This window comes from Condylura cristata, unplaced genomic scaffold, assembly GCF_000260355.1.
Source record: "Condylura cristata isolate star-nosed mole 26May11 unplaced genomic scaffold, ConCri1.0 scaffold00024, whole genome shotgun sequence".
NCBI classification, from domain to species: domain Eukaryota; kingdom Metazoa; phylum Chordata; class Mammalia; order Eulipotyphla; family Talpidae; genus Condylura; species Condylura cristata.
In genome coordinates this window covers 30,437,866-30,443,412 of record NW_004567125.1, presented here as the reverse complement: position 1 = coordinate 30,443,412, position 5,547 = coordinate 30,437,866, and the positions used below count along the sequence as shown (strand labels likewise).

The window sequence follows — 5,547 nt, the reverse complement described above, 5'->3', positions numbered from 1 at the left end:
GGTGGCTCGTCCGGAAGACCCCTGCACTCCAGGGTGAGTGAATCCTAGGTCAGCGCACCTTTGGGGTAAAAGTGGAGAGGGAGGGGGAACAGAAAAACTGGTGACTTAAGGGAAAAGCCAGTGTTTGAAGGCACCAACAATAAGTACTCAGTGCTTAGGAACAGATATAATGATATATGATATTAATGAAACAATAACAATGACTGTGTTTTCTAGAGCCCCCTCCCCCCAGGGTCATTGCCACTTTCTCTAATCACTGGTGGTGACGAGCCAGCTCAGAAAGGCTAAGTGGCACACAGTGTCGCCCACCCTGAAGAGGGGAGTAGAGCCACCCGGAGGAAGGAATAACCGGGACCTCTATAGTCTCCACCAGCCTGCCTCCCCTGACCCCGGGGCTTCACTCTGGGGGGCTGGTCCTCGGGGACTGTTCTGGCACAGACAGCCCCCCTCACACCTTTTTTCCCTGCAAGCATTGACTAATATCCTGGTGTGGGCAGTAAACTGCCAAAGGGGTGTGGAAAGGACCAAGGGGCTCATCCCACAGCTATTTTGTCAGTCAGTAAATACTGAATAGCTGCTAGTTGCCAGGTTCTCAGCTGGGTTCTGTGGACACTTTAGGGAAGAGGCAGGTTCAGATCAGCTCTTGGTGGGGGGGAATCAAACACCGAGGTGGATTTGACAATGAGTTGGGAGGAGAGGGATGGGCTGCCATAGGTGGCGGAGTGGCCTCTCCAGGAAGGTGACTGGGAGCTGGGAACAAGGAGGCAGCCAAGCAAGCACTGGGAGGACAGTGTGCCCTGCAGAGGGAATAGCATCTACCAGGGGCATGTCTGAGGACCCGTGAGGAGGCCAGCGTGACCAGACAGAGTGATCAAGGGGCAAGAGCAGGAAGGTCTCTGGCCAGGGACTAAAACTCAGCACGAGGACCTCGGGAGGAGGTGAGGGGGTGGGCTGCAAAGCAGTGGGGAGCCATTAGGGTGCGTGAGCAGGATAGACATGGGATCTGATTATGATTTTCAGAAGCCCCTGTGGTTGCCAAGGAGAACAGGGACTGTCAGTCTGGAGAGGAAGTGGCAGACGGCCAATTCAGAAGCCAGAGAGGCTAGGCATCGTCAGCTGGGTGGGGACCAGGCCTGGGGCTCGGGCATGCAGATAAGTGGGCACACTCTGGGGTTGAGCTGGACTTGGAGGATGGATTACTGGGGCAGGTTTCTGTCCGAGAGAAGGAGGGATCCTCTGTGTCAGGAGAAAGCCGGCACTGCCTCCTGGAGGAGGAGACTTTGCACTTGGAGCTGCATTTAGAAGGACAAATAGAAGTTTGTCAGTGGGCATGGTGAAGTGTCGCAGAGTTAACTGTCCGAGATGCTGTGAGTGCTCCAGGTACCCACCATCCCCCAGGGTCTAATTTTAACAAGGAGGTGATGCGGGGAGGCGGGCTCAGAATGAGACTGGTAGAGACTGGACTGGAACCAGTGACCAGGAAGGCACTTCTAGAATGGCCCAGCTGTGTGCCAGCCCAGTTGAGGGGAATTAGCCCCCTAACCCCATGCTGCCTCTCAGAGGGGCTTCATCACCTTCATCACCCTGATGATGAGACGGAGACTCAGGGGTACAGTCCCTTCCTGGGAGCTCCGGCTGAGTGTCCCTGGGCAACCATAACAAATAATCACAACCTGGTGCTTAGAACAACAGGAATTTATTCTCTTGTGGTTCTGGAGGCCAAAAATCTGAAACCCAGATATTAGTGGGGCCACCCTCCCACTGGCGTTGCTGGGGAAGATCCTTCCTGCCTCTTCCAACTTCCAGGGGGCTAACAGCGGGTGACCTCAGTTTTCGGCCCCAGCCTTCCCATCTCTGCCTCCATCTCTACATGTCCTTCTGTGTGTCTGTATTTTCATCCAGCCTTCTTGTAAGGACACCAGTCATTGGATTAAGGCCACCCTAACTCAATATAGCCTCATCTTAATTTAACTACATTTGCAAAGGCCATCTATCCAAATATGGCCACATTCTGAGGTCCTGAATGGACTGGAATGCTGGAGGGATTCTCCCAAGCCTGTAGCCACACATAGGACACCTGCTGTGATTTGGCGTCCAGACTCTGTCCCCAGGATTTGTGCTGAGGCAGAGGCTGCAGGGAAAGGTGGGATGGAGAGAGGGGTTGCCTGGAGTAAATTTAGGGGTGAGGATGGACTGGATGTCGGGTTGCTGGGGAGAATTGAGGGATGCTGGTGTCCGGGACAAGCATGGCACTGTCAGCAGAATGGAGAAAACAGTCGAAGGTGGGTTCCCTTTGCATGTGGTGGTGGTGGAGGGGGGCTCCACAAAATCGCAGATGCGTTTCAGTTTTTACAAGTCTCCTCCCTTGCCTGCCTGTCTCTCCAGGCTCCCACTTCCTCCAGGCCAAGGGCTCAGAGAACTGTCCATGGTGAGGGCCTGGGGGTTCTAGATGTAGCCCCTCTGCACCCTCTGTGGATCCTCTGCGCAGGTCTATTGCATTTATGTACCAACTCAAGAGTTTCTCCTTGCCCACTGTCCTGAAGTGTGAGCACAGGGGATTTTGCATATCTTCCTTGCTGACACATGAATGCAGCGTCTCCTGGCCCCTGAATCTGGGAGAGCCCAGCACCAAGCCCTCTGAGACACCTGCTCCAGCTCCCCTAGTCTTTCTGCTCCCCTTTCTATCCCGTCCACCAATTCATAGCACCCTAGGAAGAACACTCCTGCTTTGCTCAGAATACACACACATACATACACACACTGCACTGGGGGGACCCCGGTCCGCCTCTGACTTGCTGGCTAGTCCACCCTCCTCCTGGAGCACAGCCTGAGTGAGGCCCAGGAGCACACCTCAGGCCTGCCGAGTACTTCCTCCTCCCTGCTCTCCCAGCACCTGCCCCTTGGGCCCTTTAGACTATCCCCTCTTCCAGGAGGCCTCCTCCTTTCACCACCCCAAAGTCGCCTCGTCCCTAATCCTACTTTTCGTGAATTCCTTGGATCTTTTTCCAGTGCTTTTATCTATAATTCTTGCTGTTTTCATCCCTTGATCCCCACTCTAGAAGATCAGCGTCAGACTCAGAGAAGAGGCTTGGCAGATATGTGGGTGGGTGGATGGATGGATGGGTAGGTGGGTGCATCAGTGGCTGGGTGGCTGGGTGAATGAGTGAATAGGTGAAAGGGTGGGTGAATGAATGGCTATATGCCCCACGCTGACATCCCCACACTCTTGGGGCAAGGGTTCAGCCTCTGTTCAGGCAGCCATCTTTTAAACCCAGGAGAGGAGCGCCCACCCCTCTCCTTATGGGAGTGCCTCTCCTTAAGGGCACTCCTTATGGGTCTTTCATTTCCTATGAGGTTCTCCCAGACCTTCTGCACCCAGATGTTTGGCCACTGACCCAGGACTTAGGGCTTCCTACCCAGTAGACATTCCTTTGGCCGCTAGGTGTGCTAGGCCATTTCTAGGGGGTGAGGGCGGGGCATGGCTCCCCAGGGACATCCCAGCAATAAGTTCATTTGCAGATTTCCAGGTCCCTTCCTGCCATCTGTGGGCTAATGGGAAGCTCTGTCTGGAAGGGAGCCTCAGTAGTCCCCACCAAGAGGCCCAACATTGCCAGCTTTACTCTGAGGGAGGAGGTTCAAGTAGGCTGCAGGGCAGACATCGGGAGGGGGACATCAGTCCCCAGGTTGACCATCCTATGTTTGGCCCCCTTGAAAGGAGCCCCTGATCCCTCAGGGAAGATGAGAGCAAAGGGGAAGGAGAGGTCGTTGCAGAGGAAGAAGCTGTGAGCAGGGCTTGTGCGGCCTGTGCAGGGCAAGGGGCCTGCTGCTAGGGAGCTGTAGCCCTTGTTTTTTATGAATTTTGGGACATTTACATGTTGGACTTGAATTCAGAAAGTGTCAGATGCTGCAGGGGCCCCACAGCAAACTGCGCAGGCCAGGGTCAACTCATGGGCATGGTTGGCTGCTTCTCATGGTTCAGGGACCACTGTGGGGGCAGACTAGGGTGTCGGGGGGCCAGGCATTGAATGTAGGACAGGAATGTGAGTGGGTCCATCAATGTAGCACGTTAGAAAAAGCTCCTAGTTGTCCATGCAGTGGCTTGGAGGTGGGACCCAGGCTAAGGGGAGACTGGGTAGCAGGGACTGAGGAAAAGTTGAGAAAGCATGAGGGGAGACTAGGGGCCCCAGAGGAACTTGGGGGAAGCTGGAGTGGGCTAAGTCAGGCTGGGGACTGAGGGGGAGCTGGGGGCCAAGAGAAGAGTGGGGGGGGAAGGGGAGGCTGGGGGTGAAGGGAGACTGTGGGGTCAAGTAGGGGCCCAAGGGAAGACAGAGGAGTCTTAGGGGATCTTAGGAGGGCCTGTGAGTGGCTGGGGATGTGCAGGGGAGAGGGCTGCTCCTTGTGCACGGCTGAGCATGCATCCCTTTAGAGCCTCCACAACCCCACTCAAGCTGCCCCGTGGACATGACTGGGCATGGACCATGCCCAGGCCCCCACTTGCGAACCATCACAGCTCTGGGCACTGTTACTATGACCAATCCATCCTGACAGTTTGGGATGAGAAGGAACAGAAATCCTGTCCACTGACGCTGGCCCATCACCTGGCCCTGCTGAGCATCCCCACCACCAGCTCATGGGGTCACCTCTGCCCAAGCAGCCATCCAGTTCATTGGTTCATTCAGTCCAGTTTCTGGGCACTGCAGAGGAAACAAAACAGATCAGCTGCCCTCAGGCAGTGCCGAGCAGTCACATGTTCCTGACCCTGTCCAGAAGAAAACAAATGGGGGGGCTGGGAGAAAAATGGGAGAGCTTTTGTCCCCAGGAACCCCCAGGCTGGGGCTCAGTGGTCCCCAGTTGAGTGAGAACAGGGTGAGGCTCTCTGGGAGCAGGAAGAAAGTGCTCCCTACCTTCAGTTCCCCTTGGCTGGGAAGCACCATTAATACTGAATGAATGAGTTACCCAAGGAGCTCTCCGTATCAGTGGGGAAAGGGCCAGGGCTTGGGGGACTCCCCAAACAGGCTTCTGCAGTTCTACCATACAGAGTCCAGTTGGGGGTTAAGACTGGGGGTGGGGGAGGTGGAGGACTGAGTCCCCAAGAAGTATCCTCAAGAAGCACTCACCACCTCCTTCCAGAAAGCCCCTCCTGCGGGCTCCAGGGTACCCTCACTTGGTACCATCTTCCTTCCGCTACCCCAAGGCTCTCCCCGCACGCACGGAGCAAAGTCTGAGGAGGTCATTAAAGGAGGGAAGTGTCCAGTCGCTTTGCAAAGTTATCCCCTTACTAAGTGTGGTGGAGCAGCCGGCCCCCAAGTGTGAAAAGACTGGATTGTGGGGACCCGATTTGGGGAAAAGGGTATCTAGGAGGTGCCAAGGACTGTAGGGGTCCAGAGTTACCGCTTCGCCGCGCGGGGCGAGAGGCGAGTTCGTGGGCTAGAGACGCTTTGGGGGGCGACCAGGATTGAGGGATCTTTAAGTGGAGGCGGGGCTTGCGGGGTCGTTGGGGGCGGTGCCAAGGCAGGTTCGGCCAATCGGCGGCGCCGCCCGCGTCGC

General features: G+C 55.9%; 1 protein-coding gene across 1 annotated transcript in view; it reads left to right on the top strand.

Annotated features, from left to right (window-relative positions):
- The window catches only part of KCNN1 (potassium channel, calcium activated intermediate/small conductance subfamily N alpha, member 1), a 26,084-nt gene continuing 20,537 nt past the window's right edge, over positions 1–5,547 (top strand). Inside the window, exon 1 of the mRNA XM_012728838.1 lies at positions 1–33. The gene's annotated coding sequence lies outside the window, so the exon portion shown is untranslated. The remainder of the gene's footprint in view (positions 34–5,547) is intronic.